General features: G+C 61.5%; 1 protein-coding gene across 1 annotated transcript in view; it reads left to right on the top strand.

Moving 5' to 3' along the window:
* The window catches only part of SORCS2 (sortilin related VPS10 domain containing receptor 2), a 457690-nt gene that overhangs the window by 203115 nt on the left and 233793 nt on the right, over positions 1–20782 (top strand). The gene's annotated exons all lie outside the window — the stretch shown is intronic.

The following is a 20782-nucleotide window of genomic DNA, read 5'->3' on the forward strand; positions in this document are numbered from 1 at the left end:
GCGCCACATCACGCACGTCCCCAAAGGCCCCCCCAGCTCCCTCATCGCTTCTTGTCTTCTCCTGAAGACAGCGTGACAGGTGGCTGAGAGCACAGGCTTTTCAGAGCCATGAGGAGCCCTCCCTGGCTCCGTCTTATTAGCTGTGTGGCCCCGGGAAAGTCACTCCCCCTCTCTGAGCTTAGGTTATTAACCTCGGCATCTGCCAGATGGGGATAACGGTGTTGCCTGGGTGGGAGGAAGTATACAACCGGCACCTTGCTTACCGGAAGCGTCAGGGAATGTGACCGCGTCACCGTCACCACCCTTCTCAGGCAGCGCAGCTGCCCTCGGGGACGGCGCTGGGGGCTGGGGTCACTGAATTTGGTCTGAGGCCCTTTGTGCAGCAAATGTGGTCTCTAAGCCACAAGCCAGCGACTTTCTCCACCGGGCACCGGGGACAGCTGAGTGACTGTGCCACAGGCCTGGCCCTGGAGGGGCCGGGGGCTCTGTCACCATCTCCTGTCCCCACCGGGGTGACGGTCGGTGCTGCCGTTGCCCCTACCTGGATGCCACGCCAGACTCCGATTCGTCAGGGGTCAGCTCAGCACCGCGTCCTCAGAGCCACCGTCCTGACGACCCCGTGTCGTGCAACCCCGCCCGTGAGATGTCATTTTCCCCATGCTACTTTCTCTGTGTCGCATTTTTCCTAACCTCTCGCGATGTCCATGCATTGTTTGTAATGCTGTTATTTTAATCAAGTTTTCCTTCCCAAGCCTCGGTACCGTTTCTTCATTTGGGGTGTGTCTGTGCACCCCACTAGGCACGGGCCGGAAGGATCATGTCCTTGTCTGGGGCCTCGTTCTGGCCCCAAGGCCTAGAACGGTGCCTGGCACACAGGAGGTCTGCCCGTGGAGTTGGGGGCAGAGGCTGGACATTCTGTCTGGCTGGTCTGTGAGCTGCTCCGGGGCTGGGCGGGGGGACAGGTCCGTTTCCTGCCTGGGACCGGTGCCCAGTCTTCAGGCAGGGTCATGGCTAGGGAGACCCAAGCTGCCTTCTCAGGGGCGTGAGGCTTTCTTTAGCGTCTTAGATTCTGGGGCTTTAGGGACGGTGGTGTGCTGGTAAATGGGTAACAGCACCTCAAGAGAATCTCCCAAATGTGTAGTTCTTACCAATGTCCGTGGTGCAAATTCTCCCACTGTGGCCAGCTTCAAGCTAGAGAGGAGTTTGGAGGACGTGTGCATCGTGGGCTTTGCTAGCCGGTAGGAGCCGGCGTGAGCTGGTGTGAACCTGCATGAGCCAGTGGGAGCCGATGTGAACTAGTACGAGCCAGTGTGAGCAGGTCTGACCTCGTGTGAGCTGGCGTGAACGAGTGTGAGCTTGTGTGAGCTGGTGACAGCCCACCGTGGTTCAGGAAGATTCCCAAGCCCTCCAGGCTTCTGGAACCGGGGTCTGGGACCAGCTGGCTGAGAGGATGCCCCCGGCCAAGCAGAGCAGTCTGGAGGTCGCCAGCTTTTCCCGGCGTGAAGACGCGCCACGCGCTGGGCACGGGTGGCCGCTGGTCCCCTGCCCCTCACTTTCCTCCTGGCCATTTGTGAGGAGGAGATGGTGGGGCCTGAGGTGTCAGAGAGCCCTCTGCTCCTCTTCCAAGCACTAGACGATGGTCACAGCCCCCTTCGCAAACCCTCTGAAGCAGGAGCACGGGGCGGAAGCCCGGAGAGCCCGGGAGATACAGGCCCGAGCACTGGGGACGTCTGATGTGCCTGCTCTCCTGGCCGCACTGTCTCTGCCCAGTGTGGACGCCGAGCTTTGCCTCTTGGCTGCGAACTCCGGGTCGACGCAGCCCCCCGAGTCAGGTGGGTCCTGGGAGGCTCGGAAAGATGCCGAGGCTTGTCCAGAGTGGCCCGGCATGTTGGTAGCACCCCCTCGTGGTGGCAGGAATTTGTCCCTGCAAGGGCTGGCTTTTCCCAGGGGTGCTCAGCAGGAGCAGGACGAGGGACCACTGCTTTGCGGTCACTATGGGGCGGGGGGCCACGGGAGGGGCTTTGAGCCTACAGGTCCTGGCAGGTCTGCTCGGCACCCCGTCACACAGCAGGCCTCCACCTGCCCCGGGAAGGTCACCCGGCCGGGCCGGAGGGTGTGGGAGCCAGCCCTGAAGTCGGGGTAGGGGGACCTCAGACCCCCCGGTGGCCGCTCTAACCACCTCCTGCTGGGCCAGGCTCTCCGTCCTGGGAGCCGCCAGGGGCGCCGGACCCCTCCTGGGTGCGGGGTCAGCGGGAGGGTGGAACAGACCCTGGTGGGCTCAGCTCGGGGAGCCTGGGGGCCACGTGGGCAGGTGGAGGTGGAGGCCTCCTCGGGCCGGATTCCGGAGGCCGTGAGTGACCGTCTCGTTCCCGGGTGTGGGATTCTTCCACACTGAAGTTGCTCGCAGCCGCACGGTGACGCGAGAGCCTCGTGTTTCCAGTTCAGTGGATGCCCCCAAGCCCTGTCCCTTGCCGGCCGTGGAGTCCCACAGGACAGGCCCCAGTGGCCATTTGCTGCCACCAAACGTGCAGGGAAGCCCCCTGCCGGAGGCGCTGGTGACGTTTAAACGAGAAGCCGGCCCAGCGCACCCTCCGCTTTCTGCTGGTGGTTTAGTCACCGATCCCTCCCAGGGACTAAGATGGGGACTGTCCCACTGCATCGGGAGCTGAATGCAGAGGGAGTCCAGTGCCCCCCGGGCTTGGGGAGGAGACACGAGGCCTGCAGAGATCACGTGCTGGGAGCCTGCTGTCAGGCCTAACCTCCGGGTGTGCTTTGTTTGGCCAGAGGGGACTTGAGGGCGGTGTTCCTGAGCTGCCAGCATCGACGAATTTTGTGATCTCCCAGCGGCAACCTGGGGTTCTGAGCCTGGGAGAAAGGAGGGGGCGGGGAGGCAGAGGGCTGTGATGTCCCAGGGCCACCGTGCTGGCCAGTGGGAGGGCCCAGGTTCCATCGTTGTGCACGACCCCCGGGCCCTGGGTTGTTGGCACTGGGCCCCCATCTAGCCCAGCCTCTTCTGGTTACGGAGGGAAACAGGTGCACGGCAGAGGCGGTCCAGTGCTGCAGTCGAGGCTGGGGCCCCCGCCTCCAGAGGCAGGCCCCTGGGTCTTCCCCGCGGGACTCGGGAGCGGCAAGCGTGTGCTTTTGTCCCGCCGCACCTTGCCACCCATCACAGGTCCTTCCGGAAGCATCGCACGTCGGATTCTCCCATGGCTGCTGCGTTCGGCTGCGACCCGACGGGACAGTCAGGGAGCTGGAGTTGTGTGCCAGGGCCTGTGTTTGTCTTGGGAAGAAATCCCTGTGCCGGGGGCCTGCTCCACCCGAGACAACTTTCCCACAGTCAGCGAGCACATACTTGGATCCTGGGGCTGGCTGGTGGCCCCGAGCCAGGCGGAGAAGCCCGGGTGGCTGCGCTGGCCCGCCCAGCCGGGGGTGTGCGTCCAGTTCTGGAAGCAGCCTTCCCAGCACACAGCGCTCAGCCGAGGGCGGCTCTTGGGGGCCCGTCATTAAGCACCACGGTTTCAAAGGCTGTAGATGCCACTTTTGGAGGGAACACTCAGTGCTGCTTCAGACAGAGGGGGGAAGATGCCCTCTCTCCCTTTCTTTCTTCCCCACCACCCCCCGTGCCCGTGCCTATCAGACTCTCCCAGTGAACCTCCTAATGTAGGTTGGACGAAGCAGGCAGGTGCTTATGGGGGATCAGCCAGTAGGCTCTTTTTGGCCACTCTGGTGAACTCGGGCTCTCAAGGGCTCCCTCTGGGTGGTGGGCCTTGGGCCAAGTTTCCAGGGTTCTCTGAGCTACAGGAAGCTGCAGGTGGTCAGCAGAGGGAGGGGGTTGGTGTTCTTCAATCGATAGGATAACACAGGTATTCTGCACTTGAATGTGCCTAGCACAGGGGCAAGCTCCGGCATGGTTACTTCGCTTGATCCTTGGACAGATCCCACGGGAGGAGGGACCTTTATTATCCCCGTTATATGCAAGGGGAACCGAGACTCAGAGTTATTAAGTAACTTACCCAGGATCACACAGCTGTGAGTGGCAAAGCCTGATTCAAGTGGACCTGTGTGCAAAGCCTATGCTTTCGGATCTCCTACATGGTTCCCAAGACTCTGTTCCAGAAAGGTCCCATCGTGTGGAGTCCGGCTTGGCCCCTGTTAGTAACAGTGGGGGTCTTGATGGATCTGGGGTGTTTCAGAGCAATGGGGTGATGAGGGCCGCCTTCCGGGGGGGGCATGGAAGCCGGGCCGTGCAGACAAGGAGGCCGCAGTGGTGGCAGCGGTGGGAAGGGGCCGTTTCTGGGCCTGATGTGATGGGTTCGATGACTGGCTGACCCTGGCTGCCTCCAGGACAGCTCCTCTGTGCTAGAGCCTGGGTTTGGGGACTTCTGGCACAGCTTGAGTCTCGAGTGGTGATAGCTGGTTGTATCGGTGTGGGGTGCACACAGCACTGTTTCGGGGGCCTCTTGCTGAGGGAAGAGTGAAGCCTTATACAGGGCGGGCTCAGGCCCCTGCACGTCTCTGAATGATCGAACGTGGCTGGCCGCTTCCCCCCGCCCCGATCCGTTGTACTGGAGCCAGACCCTAAGTGTAATCTAAGCTGGGGCTCAGGGCTTCAGGCAAGACGCTGTCCCTGTCTGGGCCGCAGAGGTCTGGAACGTCCTGAGCCTGCTGGGCTGGGCGTCTCCTGCCTCCCTTCCTCACCAGTGTTTGATGCCCGGCTGGGAGTGAAGCAGAAAGAACCATCCTGGCCCTCTGGCCCCCAGGATGTGCCTGCCTCTGCGGGGCCAGGATGGGCCAGAGTGCCTGAGTGGGGACAGCAGTGGGGTGAGGGGGGTCCCAGCTCCTGGGACGTGCCTGTGACTCGGGAGCGGGCGTGATTCTGCCTTGGACGGCTGACCGCCGTGGTGGGGAAGGGTCCAGAGGCGCTTGCCCGGGCTCTGCTTGCCTGGCTGTTTGGGGACGTGGCAGATGCCTTGCACACCCAGGCCCAGGCCAGCCGTGAGCCGTGGGCGCTCGGACGCAGCCCATCGGGCCGTGGCTTTGCCCAGGCCAGGAGGCTCCTCGTTTGCACACCATGCCAGGGAAGGCAGTTGGAATTAAGCAGAACCAATTTGCTTTCATTTATGGCGGAACGGAGGGTCCATATTTTATACCTGGGAGGTCTGGCCATCTCCACTCCGCCGAGCCAGCGGCTCCCCGATGCCCTCCCCTCGTCCGCAGCCTCGTGGCCAGGGGCCCCTGCCACTCTCCCAGGGCCTCGGTTCCGGCAGCCAGCCAGCGCACCCGACCCAGCTTCCCGATGTGAAAGGCACTTGGGGAGGGAAGCACTGGGAAACAGCAGCAGAGTGGTTAAGACGCTCACCCAGGGAAAGTTGGTTAATCAGCCGCATCAGACTGAGAAATCACAGTGCGTCTTAAGAGGAAGATTCGCAAAAATAAAGCAGAGCCGGGGAAACGTACTTTAAGAGGCAGGCTTGAAACGCAGAGAGAGAGATGTCGAAAGGGAGACATCTGATGGCGTGCATACTGAGCTGTCCCCTCCACACGAGGTCTTGAACCCTGTTGAGGACCCCAGGAGGTAGAGATCATCCTGTTTAGAATGGAGAAAATGAGGCAGAGGCCACGGAGCAGTGGAGTCAGGACCTGAGCTCTGGCCTCTTGGGTGCAGGAGGTGAGAAGGTCAGGAGCACAGGCCCTGGGACCCGCTCCTGCCTGCCCTGGACTCCTGGTCCGTTGCCTGCCGGCTATGTGACCTTGGGCCGATTACTGAACCTCTCTGGTCTCTGTTTGTACCTCTAGGAAATAGAATAATAACGATGCCTGCCTCATGGTGGTCATGGCGGGTAAGGAGTGATGCCAAGCAGAGCTCTTGGGGCAGTGCCTGATGGGGCGGGTAGGAAGTGGCCACTGTCCTTGTTGCTGGGGCATGCTGTACTCAGGTGTGGTGGGGAGGCTTTTCTTGGCTTCCTTCCCAGAATAAGGGAGCTTATTTGAATTTCACACTTGGAGGTGAAAGGGAAAAGGAAGAAGGAAAGACTGGACCGTGTGGGTCTCTCACGTGTCTTCTCTGGGCCCACGCCGCACGTGTTCCCGCTAAGGGAAGGTGGCTGTCCGCTGTCACTGCTCTTCTGCATTTTCCAGGAGAGCCCCCAAATTGTAGGAGTTACGTCTTTGCAAAAGAGGGGGCACCCCGGGTGTATTGACATCTGCTTCAAAGCGTCTGCCCATATATCGCTTCTGTGCTGAGTCTCAGATGGGAAGCATCCAAACCCGTTTCTTCCCCCAAACCCTTCTCACCCCAGCTGGGATGGGAAAGCCTGAGGGTCACCATCTGTAGGTGTCCCTCTAACTTACGGTGACATCTGGAGGGGCGCCCAGCACCCACCGGCAGGGGCATGGGTGTCCACCTGGGGCAGTCCCCGGGGAAGCCTTCTCGCACGTCCCAGCAGACCAGAGGGGGGTGGTGCCCAGTGTTCTTGGGGTGGGGCACGTGGCAACACAGGCATACCTCGTTTTGTGCAGTTCGCAAATGCTGCACCAGGCTAAGCATGCCTGTCTCCCTAGGGCGATGGCTAGGGCTCCGGTGTGGCCTCTTGGAAAAGAGAACCCACTCAGGTCCCTGCAAACCCAGGTCTGGATGCTCCTCTTGTTCCAAGGGGTTCATCTGAAGGTGCCTGCTGGGCCTCGCCCAGCCGGGCCTCGTATGAAACACACACACGCGTGTGTCCCACAAATGTTCGAACACCTACTGCGCGCCAGCCCCGTGCCAGGCCCCGGACATAGCAGGGACCGTGTCCCATGGCTGTCCCCAGGGGGCTCGTGGTACCAGGGAGGCCCCAGTGACAACGCAGCGGGAGAAGAAACCACAGCAGGCTCCCGGATCATACTGAGAGCATCAGGGAGGGCTTCCCGTGGGAGGGGACCTCTGGGTGGGGCCAGAAGGAGGGCAGGACAGTGGACCAGGACTTCCCCGAGAATGAAAACACAGCAAACAGCATTTGCAGAATGCTTTGGGTTTATTCAAGACTTGCACAGCTAGATTCCTCTGGGGCCCCCTGAGCTGGGCTTGGCTGGTCCCAGCAGACCGACTGGGCTCTGCGGGGGAAGAGGTTCACGGACATCTCCTGGAATTGTCTTAATGCCCCCAGGAGGCAGGTGTGGTCACCCGTATTGTACAGATTAAAAAGCTGAGGCTCTGGCCGACGAGCTGCGGCACGACCCCCCGGCAGCCGCACCACACCCCTGCGCTATCACACTTTGCTCTCATTAGGGCAAAGCTTCCCCTCTGCCTGTTAGCAGGGTGGCTCAGAGTCTGGGGTGCAGGGAGAAGGTCCTTGCAGCGGGCAGAGGCCTCGGGAGGACTGAAGCCCGGCCACCTCTCGGAGATGCAGTCGAAGCCCAGCCTCCTCCCCAGAGAGGTTACAGACACTCACGCTTGACGTGCATCCTTGGGGCCCCCCCTGGGGACCCCAGGTCGAGAAACCCTGGCCTGTGAGTGATGGGGACTGTAGATGGCACCAGTCCCCTGTGCCCAGTATGTCTGACAAGAGGCACAGGACCCTGCCCGTGATGGCCACTCTCGCGGGCTCTTTGTCCTCGCCCCTGCTCACTCTAGCCAGGACCCCACCTGGTTCGCAGCTGGGGTGCTCACCAGTGAGGCGGGAGGGGCACCGGAGGCCACCGCCATCAGCAGGCGCCAACATCGAGGGATCCAGACACCCAGGCTCAGCACGCTTGTCTTCCTGGTAGCAATGTCGCGGTGACGGAGGCCGGGCCGGCGGGCTGGGGTGGGGTAACACACACGGAGACACTGGCGAGGGCAAAGCCACCCGGTGTGGTTAAGACCTAGCTCTGCGGGGTCAGAATCTCAGTTCTGCTCCTTCCCAGCCAGAGCCTCGGTTTTCCCGTCTGCGAAATGGGGGTGGGGGCAGCGCCCACCTCGCAGGGTCCCTGTGCGCTGCAAGGAGATAGGGGCCCCCCCAGTGAGCTCTAGCGGGCACGGACCTCCGCGGGTCCCGGTTGTGTGGCCACACCCCATGGGGCTACACGTCAGGGCTGATGCCTGGCTCTTGCCCCAGACGCTCAGGCCCACAGCCCACTGGTCAGGGCCCGGAAGCTAGGTCCTAGTGGTGTGGCAGGCACAAAACATCCCGCACAGGGTCCCAGGGTCCATCGTGTCCGTGAGGCTGTTGCCAAGCACTGGCTTGCACTCGGTGACAACGTTCCAGGAAGTGTCCCCGGGGAGATCAGAGGCAGGATATCACAGCAGCTCCCGAAGACAGACAGGACGCTGTCTGCTGTCCCACGGGTCTTCCGGCTGCCTCGGGCGGGGAACGGGCCCTGTCCACGTCAGCCACGTGAGCCGGGTGGCTGGGTCCCTTCAGCCCGTCCCAGAAGGCTGTCCTCCCACAGATCTGCGACGGCGTGGCCAGCGTCAGTGTTTGCTCAGTGGGGGAGAGAAAGTGGAGGATGTAGTTTTTGCAGAGATGGGCCCTGGGGACCCTCGGGGACTCGCATGCTCCTCTGGGGCCACCTCTGCCAAGCTGGACAGGGTGGACCCGGCAGTGCCCGCCCAGGAGCCCGGTGACCAGACGGATGCTGCCCGGGCATACGGGACCCATGAGAATTGGCAGAGGCCAGAAGCTGAGGGGCTGCCCCTTTGGAGACGCTGTCCTCAGAGGGTGGCGGCTGGGTGGCCGGGGGCTCCAGCCGTGGCTGGCAGCGGGTAAGCGCTCCCGAGCCGTGGGCACCCACCAGCCTTGCCTGTGGCTGCGGACTTCTGGCTGGAAAACCCCTCACGGTCCTGTGCCCCAAAGCCAGGACCTCCGTCTCCGTGGCATGGAATTCAGCCCGTCGCTGGCATCAGCTCCCGCCTCCAGGCGCAGGGGGCGGGGCAGGGACTTGGCGGTGGGCTTGCTCCGGAAGGTTCTCAGGCAGCGCTCCACGGCCCCACACCTCCGGGCGAGCGTGCACAGGCGTCTTGAGTCGGCTTCAGGGCCAGCCTGTCTTTGGCCTGATTTCCACCCACTCACCACCCCCGCTGGGTCCTCCCCGGGGTGGGTGGGCCGGGGGCCCCTCGCGTGGCACCCTCAGATGTTGGGGCTCGGAGCGCGAGAGGGGAGCATTCTGTGCCCCCGGGGACTGGAGCAGCCTCAGTGGGGGGTGCGGAAAGGGCTCTAGACGCTGGGCTCTGTCTGGGGCTGGACTTCGCCCGCAAAGGTGGGGCTGGGCGTTCTTGGAACGCATCTCTGCTGCGTTTATCGAGGAGCGGGACTTTACGGGGTCAGCGTGCAGATGTCGCATAGGTACCGACCATTTGCCAGAGTGGTCGTTTCAGTCCTCACAGCCCTCGGCAACATTTGAGGTCCGGTTGCCTCGCGTCTCTTGGGGGGGGGGGGGAGGAGTAACGTTTTCTTTTGATATAATGTTAAACTTAGAGTTGCAAAAATAGTGCAGGGAGCCCCCTCTGCCCTTCCCACTTAGAAGCCTGTGCGTGTTTGCTTCTTGGTCCCCTCTGCTCTCCTCTGTCTGTCCGTCCACCCGCACACTCAATACTTACAGATGGTTTTTTGCTAGCGGGTTGAGAGTAGGTTGGCAACATTGTGTCCCTTTCCACCCAGTTTCCTGAGGACAAGCACGCCGTCTGGGCTAATCACAGCGCGGGTGTCTACATCAAGAACTTCAGTCTCCATGCCATCCTGCAGCTCGAACCCGCAGCCTGTGTTTCAACTTCACGGCAGCCCCAGGCTGCTCTGGGTCTAGATCCCACTTCCCAGACCCGGCTCCGGTCCAGTCCGGGACACGCTGTAGGTACACAGCTCCCCCACCGCCTTCCTCAGTCTGTTGTTGACAGTGGAGTGCGGGCGCATGTTCTCACCCTGCATCGGCCTGGGGTTGCTCGGACTGACATTTGTTGAGTGGTTTCGGCAGGAATCCCACTGGGGAGCGCTGTGTCCCCGGTGCCTCCTATCAGGAGGCGTGGGGCGGGCCAGCCCAGTGTTCCCGGTCTCGGGTGACTTTCTGGCAGACCCCGGCAAAGTGGCTGTCTCCTCCTTGTGATTAGTAAGTAATCTGTAGGAAGGTACTTTGAGAACAGGTAAATGTTCTGATCTCATCAAGTGGTAACCGATTCCCTGGAGCATCTGCTGAGGGCTGGCCCACCCTCTTCTTTCTGAACGTGTCGGTGCGCATTCTTTGGTGGAAAAGAGCTTTTCCTTCCCTCCCTCCCTCTCTCTTCTCTCTTTCTCCCTTTCTTTCATGAATGTGGGCTCAGGAGTCCTGTGCCCATCCCTCCTGGAACACTTCCATGCTTTCTGGTACAGAATTGGTTCCAGGCTCCTCCTCTGTGTCCCTCGAACCAGCCCTGGGGTCAGCCTGCTCTCCAAGGGGAACGGTGCTTAGAAACCAAAGCCCAGACCCGAGATGTGTCTGTTGTTACCGTGCTGTCATGACTTCTGCACCATCTTGGAGAACAGCACAGGGAAAACCTTACCTCTTAACATTTACAAAAAAATTGTTTTTGGAGAGAATGCGAGTGGGGGAGGGGGGCAGAGGGAGAAAGAGAGACTCTTAAGCGGGCTTCACGTTATGGAGCTCAATCCCACAACCCTGGGATCATGACCTGAGCTGAATCACGAGTCAGACACTCAACCGACTGAGCCACCCAGGCGCCCCAAACCTTACCTCTTACTGACAGGGGGAAAGGAGGCAGGAGGGAGGAGAAGGATGTATACATAAGGACACAGAGAAGCAGATGTTCACAGATACAGAAGCAAACACGTATATATGTGTAGACACATATGTGCGTGTCATAGTCAGACATCCATCCATCCACGTCTTTGTAAGAATCAGTTGGTGCTGATGCTTCCAACATGTTGGAGTGCGGGCAGATATTCTCCCTTTCCGTATTTATGACTCTCCTGCTCGACAGGGAGGAGCCTATCTTCCGTTATCCTAGATGTATTTACTCATTTGCTCAGCCCCAAAATACGAAAGGAGTAGTTTCAGAAATGCTGACTCGTACCACTGTGAGAAGCAAAACCCGCCAACTAGACTTCTGTCTTTGTGTATATTTCTCTTGATTCTACTGGGATAAAATTTACAAATACGCAATTCACACATTTTAGGTGCAGTTCAGTGGATTTTGGCAAATACGCCCACCGTGTAAACCACGCCCCCTGATGATGCGGAACATCCCCGAACTTCTTCCTAATTTTGCTCTTCAACCAGAGCAGACGCCTTTCGGATTGTCTTTGCCATAGCCTCAGGTCACCTGTTTTGAACCTGATGTGACGGGGACCCAGCAGCGTGCTTTCATGCACCCGTGCGAGATCCGTCCCTGCTCTCTCTGTAGCTGTCCTGTGCCCTCCCTGCTGGGCCGTGTTCCATTGTGCGACTGTCCCACGATCCATCTTTCCCCTGTGGGCTGGCAATGGATAGTTTCCACGTGGGTGTTGTTCAGATATCACTGCTCTGTCCATTCTGAGCGACGTCGTAAGGCGGACAGCATGTGTGTTTTTGTTGGGTGGGTAGCTGGGGGAGGGATTGCTGGGGCATGGACCCTGAGCCGAGCCCTGACCCTAGCTCTGACCGTGATCCTACTCTGACACTGACCCTGACTATGACCCTGATCCTAGCTCTGACCCTGACCCTGACCCTACCTCTGACCCTACCCTACCTCTGACCCTGACCCTAGCTATGACCCTACCTCTGACCCTACCTCTGACCATGACCCTACCTCTGACCCTACCCTACCTCTGACCTTGACCTTAGCTCTGACCCTGACCCTAACTCTGACCCTAGCTCTGACTGTGACCCTAACTCTGACTCTGACCCTACCTCTGACCCTGACCCTAGCTCTGACCCTGACCCCAGCTCTGACTCTGACCCTGACCCTACCTCTGACCCTGACCCTAACTCTGACCTTAGCTCTGACCCTAACCCTAGCTCTGACTCTGACCCTGACCCTACCTCTGACCCTGACCCCAACTCTGACCCTAGCTCTGACTGTGACCCTAACTCTGACCCTGACCCTGACTATGACCCCGACCCTACCTCTGACCCTGACCCTAGCTCTGACCCTGACCCTAGCTCTGACCCTGACCCTAGCTATGTCCCTAGCTCTGACTGTGACCTTACTCTGACACTGACCCTGACTATGACCCTGACCCTAGCTCTGACCCTGACGCTGACCCTACCTCTGACCCTACCTCTGACCCTACCTCTGACCCTGACCCTAACTCTGACCCTAGCTCTGACCATGACCCTGACTATGACCCTGACCCTAGCTCTGACCCTAGCTCTGAACCTGACCCTGACCCTAACTCTGACTGTGACCCTAACTCTGACCCTGACCCTAGCTCTGACCCTGACCCTAGCTCTGACTCTGAACCTGACCCACCTCTGACCCTGACCCTAGCTCTGACTCTGAACCTGACCCACCTCTGACCGTGACCCTAACTCTGACCCTGACCCTAGCTCTGACTCTGACCCTGATCCACCTCTGACCCTGACCCTAGCTCTGACCCTAGCTCTGACTCTGACTCTGACCCTGACCCTACCTCTGACCCTGACCCTAGCTCTGACCCTAGCTCTGACCCTGACCCTAGCTCTGTCCCTAGCTCTGACCCCGACCCTGACCCTTCCACAGGGTTCGTGCCTGACATTCCCTCACCCCTACTCCGGGGCTGCCTCTCTCTTCCTCTCTGTCCTTCTTCTGGGTGATGCTCCTGTCACCTGCCCTGACCCGCCGGAGCCGCCTGGCCGTGTTGGGATTCACACCGCTGATCATTTCACACCTATTTTTGTGGTCCCTGCTGTGAGCTGGGGGTCAGCAGGGAAGAAGACAGACAAGGAGTGGGTGTTTTGTTCTGGGGGACAGACCGTGGATGAGTAAGTACCAAGTCACCATTCTAATGCCAGGGGAAGACGAGTCTGTGGAGCGAGAGAAGGCAGGCTAAGGCCTACCTCGGGGTGGGGAGGGGGCGCTCGGGCAGCTGAGAGAACTGCATGCCCCTCTGGGAGGGTGACGTGAGAGCCCTTGGATAAAGTGGGTGCCCGGGGGGGAGCACAGGGCAGCACAGCAGGGGTAAAGGCCCTGTGGTGAGAGTGTCCCGCCATCCGGGCAGCGGTGAGGCCAGGGAGGTGGGAGCCCCTCGAGGGTGTGCGGCTGGATAGCCTTCCTGAGCCACTGGGACCCTCAGAGGAGCTGTTGCTGCTTCTGTGAAGGTGGGTGCTGGCTTTCCCAAGTAGAGTCGCTGTGTGGTCTGAGAGAGAGAGAGAGAGAGAGGCAGAGAGGGAACCCCCGGGGAGGTGCCTGGGTGGGGCAGCCTGAGGTGGGCCAGGACTTCCTTGGGGGAGTCCCCCCACCCCCAGCCTGCCGGGGAGCCCCGGGGCTGAACCCGGCCACGGCCAGGCCTGGGGCCCGCAGCACAGAGGCCCGGTGCGCTCGTCAGAGCCGCCCGTGAGTGGAGGCGGCCAGGGAATGTGGGCCTGAAAACACGGCATCAGAGCGAGCGTCTGGGGTCCTCCGGGCTCTGCAGCGGGGGGTGGTGGCAGGCCAGGACACGGACCCGGCTCCTGCCCCCTGCCAGAGGGACGATGGTCAAAAAGCTGTGATTGTGGAACTATTTAAACCGGGGGACAGTGCAACCGATCCCTAGACACCCTGGGAGATTAGACAGAGGTTGTCGTTTGGCATATGTGTTCGAGATCTTTGAAAGAAGCGAACCGTTACAGATACAGCAGAGGCACCTCCTGCACCCCCCCCCGCCCCGCCCCTCCCTGCCATGCTGTCGGTCCTCACACTGATGAATTCCATTCTCCCCCGTGTTTGCATGGTCTCGGCACGTCTGTCTGTGTCCACAAACGGTGCACTTTTATTTATTTTTAAAGATTTTTTTTAATGTTTATTTTTGAGAGAGAGAGACAGAGAGTGGGGGGAGGAGGGCAGAGAGAGAGGCAGACACAGGATCGGAAGCAGGCTCCAGGCTCCGAGCCGTCAGCACAGAACCCGGCGCGGGGCTGCAACTCACAAACCACGAGATCATGACCTGAGCCGAAGGCGGATGCTTAACCCACTGAGCCACCCAGGCGCCCCTCGTGTGCTTTAAGTCTACGCGAACGGTGCCGTGAAGGCACTCTTACCCGCTGTGTTGTGTTTATGGAATGAATCCCTAGTGACAGGTGCGACTCCACTGTACGAATGACCCACAGTGCCGGAGGGGCACTTTATGTCCTGCCCCCCCCCCCCTTTTTGCTATTATAGCCTGTCCCACGGCCTACATCCCTGTGACGTTGCCCGGTGCACACGGTCCAGGGAACGGGTGTGCCTCTGGCGAGCCCCCCGCCTCCCCCCGGAGTCGGAACAGCGGCTGGGATCTGGGACTATGTCCCGAGTCACTAGGTGTGGCCAGCGTGTGCCCCAGGGCCCCGAGCCAGCCAGGCACGGCACAGGAGCGGACTTCGAGTTCGTGTGCTCGAAGGGAGGTTTCGCCTGCCTGCCTTCCGCCCGTCCCTCCCTCCCCTCCTGCCCTCCTCCCCTCCCTCCTTCCCCCTCCCAGGCACCTTTGCAGTAGCACAGGGTGAGAATCGAGCCCACTGGCCACACGCACGTGCTGGCAATGCCACCTACTTGTGGGTGACCTGGGGTGAGTCACTGCCCGGTGCTGTGCCTGATCCCTGCCTGTAAGGTGGGTGATGATTCCCAGCTGGCAGGGGTCCTATGGCCTGGAGTTTGGCTCCAGGGGTGACGCGTGAGGCACGGGGTTTGGCGAGTGCTCCGTGCCGTCATTTCCTCACACGTTGAATCTGTTCGTGGAGCCGCTGGTGGTCACGGGGGCGGGCTCTGTGCTGGGCCCCCTGGAGCCTCCCCGACATCCTCCTCCTCCTTCCCCTTCCTCAGCTGGCCCCGTGGTCAGGCTTCTTGGGGGTGACTCTGGGTCGCCTCCTGTGGTCTTTGGCCTGGAAAATCGCTCCAGGTTTCCAGGAGTCCAGTGGCCTCCTCCCCACGGGCCTTCGCCAGCCAGACATCCCCCCACACCCGGGGGTCTCCACGGGAGCCACCCCCTCTCCCCCAGGAGCCAGTTGGTTGGAAAGGAACCTGGGGCCGGGCACAAGGAATGCGCAGGAGCTGGGGAAACGTCTGGAAATTCTTGATCTTTAACACTAGCAAATAAATACCGTTCACTTTCCCCCTCCCCGTTTAAATAGCCCAAAGAATGGGGCTCACGGGACACAGGGTGGGTACATTTTCTGTTCGTGGTGTTGCAGGGTCTCTAGTGACGGATGTGGACAGAGCCCGCAGTGTGTGTGAGATCTGGGCTCCGGCTCCTATGACGTCAGGCCTCTCTCCCCCTCCCCGGGCCTCAGTTTCCTCATATGTGTCTGGGGGGATTTGATGGGAGGGTCTTCTCTGACTCAGGAGGAAAGTCTTCCTGGAGATACTGGGTCCCCCAGTGACACATTAGCGGATGTCACCCTCTGCCCACGGCTGAGGCGGGGCCCGCCGGTGTGGTGCAGGCGGACGTGGTCCCTGTGGTTTCCCTGATCCCTCCCCAAGGTCATCAGCCACCGCGTGCGTGAGCGATGAGTGATCGGGGGGAGTCAGCGTGGGTGTGAGTGACCAAAGTGTCCTGCCGCTCAGACCCGGATCTTCAGCAGAAGCGGGGGGCCCGGCCCGGCAGCCGGGAGGGAGGCCCCCCCCCCCGCAAACCAGCTGGGAGCCCTGACGTCCAGCCACTGCCTGCACTGGCCTCAGTTTCCCTCCGAGGCATAGGGGAGTAGTTGCCAGGTCTCGTCCCCTCTACCTCTGGCAGGTGTCCACAGGGCATGCTGTGACCTGGCCCAGGGCAGGGTGTTGGGAACCCCCAGCTTGCAGGCCTGTCCGTCTCCCACCCTGAGAGCGCAAGCCGGTGAGGGCACCCAGCCCTCGGCACCCCCCGGCACCCCCCACGGGTGGCGTAGGGCTGCGGGCGCACAGATTGGCACGCGCTCCGAGATCTGGACGGGTGAAAGGTGCACGAGGGCGCTGGTGAGCGCGGGCCGGGTTAGGAGGGGTCTGGACTGGCATCGCGGAGAGCTGGGTCTTTGTCTCCGGGGCAGTGAGGGCTGTGGGAGGCGCTGGGAACAGGGGTGTGCGGGGCCGGCCTTGTGGGTCCCAGAGCCCAGGCTGCACAGGCAGTGGGGAGGCCCGGCAGGGACCCCAGATGGTGGTGAGGCCCCAGCGCAGGCCATGGAGATAGGGAGGCAGCACACAGCACCTTGGGCCGTGGGCGGCCTGGGCGTGCGACTCTGCCTGTCACGGGAGGGCCTGTCTGTCACCCGGCCCGAAGGCCCTACTGGGGGTACGGTGTCTGGGTGGGGTGTACGTGTGCCTGCGGCAGCCAGAGAGACGGAGATGGAACAGAGAGCGTGAGAGAGAGAGAGGACAGAAGTGGGGCCCCCTAAGAGCCCCGTGCTTGTGAGTCCCCCCCACGGAGCAGGCGAGGGCCCCCGCCGGTCCTGGCAGCCCGTCACCCCGTGTGGCCTCCAGAGAACCCCGAGCCCTTAGACCTTGTGCCTCTCCGGCTGGACAGGGGGTGGCTGGGAGAAAACGAAAACGGACTTCTCCCCTAGTGTCCACGTGGCACCGGCACGGCGGCCTCATGGCACGTTCGCCGAGCGAAGCCGTGATCCCGCCTCACAGGCGAGGCCGCCGGGTCTGGAGCCCAGCGTGCCTCTGGGCTTGGGGTTATTTACCTCTCGGTCGACGGGGGGTGCTGACCACCCTCTCTGCTCCTGCCCTCCTCTCTGAGCAGCCCGGTGGGCTTGGGCCAAGGTCCTGCGTCCCTCTGTGCCTCGCTGTGCTCTTCTGTAAATGGGCCCGCGGAACTGCTCTCCCAGGGCCGGGGTCAGGTCGGCCAGCCTGGCCCGTTTCGATTTTGTGTTTGGCTTAAACCAGTTCTTCTCATGGTCACGGTTGTCAGGGTCCTAGGAATTGGGACACGGGGGTGTTTTCCCAGGAGCGCAGGCTCCCAAGGGGCAGCAACGGGTTGGCACTGAGGTGCACGAAACTTAAAAGGACCCCCCCCCTGCGCCCCCGCCCCGTGCATAAAAAGCTTGCCAGAGCTGGGGGCATCGTGCCCTCGTGCCAGGGCCCCCATTGGACACCTAGGTGGCCTTATCTGCAGATAGGCCGTCAGTCTGGGTTTCCCCTCTGCCTGACTCCTCCCTCAGATTGGTATGCACGGCCCCCCTTTTACTCTCCCCAAGGAGCCAGCAGCCTGACAGCAAGGCCTGAAGGGTGGGGACATTAACCAGAGGTGGACCCCTTCTTCCCCAGAGGCCTGAGAACATTCCAGGCCTGGAGGTGGGGGTAGAGGCAGGGCATCAGGGAGGGAAGAGTCCCAGGTCCCAGGGATACCCAAGTGGGGCAGAGCAGATGGTGTGGGGCCGTTGGGGGTCCCTCCCTCCTTAGGAGAGAAGAGGTTCACCAGGCAGCAGCGAGAAGGCCCTGCCACCAAATGCTGTGTGACCTCCTGTAGGTGACTCAGCCTCTCTGAGCCTCCCATCCCTTAAGTTGGAGGAGCCTGTGGAGGGAGCTGCTTGCAAGGCGCTGCCCGCTCTGACACTGTGCTCCACTGTCCTCCTCCTCTCCTCCCCCGCAGGGACCGTGGTGCCAGCATAGAGCCCCCCCTCCCCTCCCTTCCCCTCCGTCTCCTGCTCGACTCTGTCCCTTGCACCCACCCCTCCTCCCCTGCATCGTGGCCTCGGCCTAGCCGAGACCCTGGGACACCGCAGCGCCTTCCTCCCGGCGGACAAGGAAGGGAGCCTCTGAAGTGCTTGGGTGAGCGCATACCTGGTCCTTCTCAGTTGACCCCAGGACTTTAGTTTTGGGGTTCCCTCCCGCATCTTTTCCACACGCAGCACCGCTGAGCCTCGGCTCCTGCGTTGCCTCCATCCGGAAGGTTCTTCCGCCCCCCCCTCCCCCCCACCCCGCCTGTCAAGAGCTAAAATGTGTTTCCTGGCTCGGCCCAAACAGGGGCCCCGGCCCGTGAGGTTTCTGACCCCATCGCTGAGCCCCTGCCGGCTGCTTGTGCACGTGCTGGACCCCTGAACCGCACACTGAGGTCCTCGAGGGCAGGGGCAATGCCATGGCCGTCTCCTTATTCCCAGTGCCTACCGGGTGGATTCCCTGCTCTGTGCCTCAGTTTCCACTGCTGCAAAATGGGCTAACTGCAGGACCCATCTCATAGGATTGCCTGAGAGGCGGCTAGCACGTGTCTGGGCTTGGACACCTAAGTGTCAGGTGCTAATTCCCTGCGGCTGCCGTAACAGCACATGGGCCGCGTGGCACGGATGCCCATTTTCCCACTTCAGGAGGCTGGGGGTCCAAGACCAAGGGGTCGGCAGGATCCGTGCCTTCAGAGGCCTCTCTCCTTGGCATGTGGACGGCTGTCCTTCCCCGTGTCCCTCTGTGTCCCTCTGTGTGTGTCTGTGTGCCAGTCTCTTCTTAGAAGGACACGGGTCACAGTGGATCGGGGCCCCCAGCCACCTCATTCCCCTGTAGTTACAAGCACATGTGAGGTGCTGGGGTTGAGGCTTCAGCATCTGGATTTTGGGGCACACGGTTCGGCCCGTAGCAGGTGCTCACTGATACTGGTGAGGTGAGTGAACGAACGAACGAATGAACGGACGAATGAATGGAGTCAGGCCAATGAGGCGCTTCCTTTCCGCTCAGCACACGCCTTCGGGGTCCTAGGAGGTGCTCTGAAGCCTTCGGTGCTGCTGAGAGCGGGTTCACACGCTGCACGTCTGTGGAACCTTCCAGTATATATGCGCTCTCCTATCCGTCTCCGGTTTGGGCCCCCTGCCATCTTTGATGAGAACCACGCCCTCGGGAGCCCGCCGTGCGATTCCGGGGGCTTTTCTCAGAGCCTTCCCCCGAACCAGGCTCATTTGGAAGTGAGCCTCTTCTCCTGTCCTTCCGACGCTCGTTCATTCATTCAACAAACATCTGCTGTGGGTGTGCTGTGCTGGGCCTCAGAAACAAGTAAGACACACGGTTATCATGCCCATTACACAGAAGGGGAAGCTGAGGCTCAGAGAGGCTCCCTCGCTTGTGCAGGAAGGTGGAAGGAAAGGGCTCTCTGGGCTGAGCCTGCCCTCTGTCCTCCCTTCCACCCGCCCTGGCGGGGGGAGGGGTGTGCCCTCCCCGGGGCTCCCACAGCTGGGTGGGTGGTGCCACCACTCTGGATCCTACTTGTTTTGGGGGGCCTGCCTTCCCCCTCACCCGGTGGGCCCAATAAGTCTCAGGCCCCCAGATGGGGTGAGGCACAGCCCGGGCGCTCTGGGGTACTCAGTGCACCGAGTTCTCCTCTGCGGGGACGCCCCTGGCACCAAGAGCAGATCCCAGGCCGCGCCCGGCAGCCGTGAGGCCCCCATGCGCACGTCTCAGGCCCCGACATTTGGGCGCCAGCCCCATCTTGGGGGCTCCCCGCTGGTGGGAAAGCGGCCTGAGTGTGCGGCATGGAGTAACCCATAACGGGGGTGACATGACAGCCTTTTCCCCTTTGGCTTGACCAAGTGCCATTGGCCCCGGCACCCAGAGCCCCTTTGCGGCAGCCTGGACAGCTCGGGCCACGCGGCGCGCTTCCGCGTCGCTGGGGACAACTGCCACTTTGTCCGCGTTAGCTGCGGAGAGCCGCGAAATCGAGATTGGGCAAGATGAGCGTCTGCGGGTGGGAGTTTGGCGGGAAATGTAAGAGGACTCGGCTGGATGTTCAGATCTGGGGAGTCACCCGATGTGTCCCCCGGTCAGGGCCCAGCCTGGTGAGGCATTTTGACATCTGCGGCCGCGACCCGAGGCCTGGGACGGTGCATTTGGTGCACATGCTGCATTTGTTATTCGAATTCTTTATGGCACCGCGTTTGAGAAAAGGCGCCGCGTTTCTGTTAGGGGTTTTGTCCCCCACCCCCTCCGCCTTTCCACATTCTTCTCCCTTTGCGCCACCTCCCGCAGAGGGTGTCAGAAACGCCCAGGCTGAAGGCCCAGCTGAGGTTTGCCGGAATTTTCCTCCAGATGCCGTGTCTGAGATGTTGAAAGAAAAGAGGGCAGGTGCGGTCAGGCCTGAGGAAGTGGTTCCCTCAGGGGTGCGGCCCTCTCCCCACATCAACTTAGTCCCCATTCCCTGCTCCTCCCTGAGGTGGTCGTTCTCCGCCTTTGCTCCCAACTGAGGCAGGGCTCGCTCGGTGTCTTCAAGAAGGACCCCAGCCCGAGAACCACAGCCTGCCCCGCGCCCCTCTTCTCTGCCCCGCACCTGACCCTCTCCTCCCCACGGGGCCTCGCCCACCACCCACGGTGGCCGGCCTGGCCTGGCCACACCAACGCTTGTCCGCTCGCCAGTGAGGAAGCGTGGGCTGACTCGTGCTCCGGGCGGCAGGTAGAAACCCGGGCTCAGAACAGCCACGTTCAAGCGTGAGACGGAGTGCACCGTAGCTCTCATGTTTCCGCACCGGAGGTCACGTTGACCACCCGTTGGTGGGAGGGCAGACCCGGTAATGAGACGCCGCTGCTCAGCCTCTTCTGGGGCCCACGGTCCTCCCCCGGTGACAGAGTCAAAGTTGCCGGCCTCTGACCCCTGCTCACCTGCCCAAGCTCCCACGACCCCAGACGTGCACCACGGAGCCCCACCCAGACCTGTGCCTGGATCTGCATGGTGGCCAGACCCTCCGGGGATTCTGGACCCCTCACTCGTGGTTCTGGGACCCCTCCTCACCTGCCCCGGCCTGTCCTCACCCCTGCTGG

This window comes from Felis catus, chromosome B1, assembly GCF_018350175.1.
Source record: "Felis catus isolate Fca126 chromosome B1, F.catus_Fca126_mat1.0, whole genome shotgun sequence".
Taxonomy (NCBI): Eukaryota; Metazoa; Chordata; class Mammalia; order Carnivora; family Felidae; genus Felis; species Felis catus.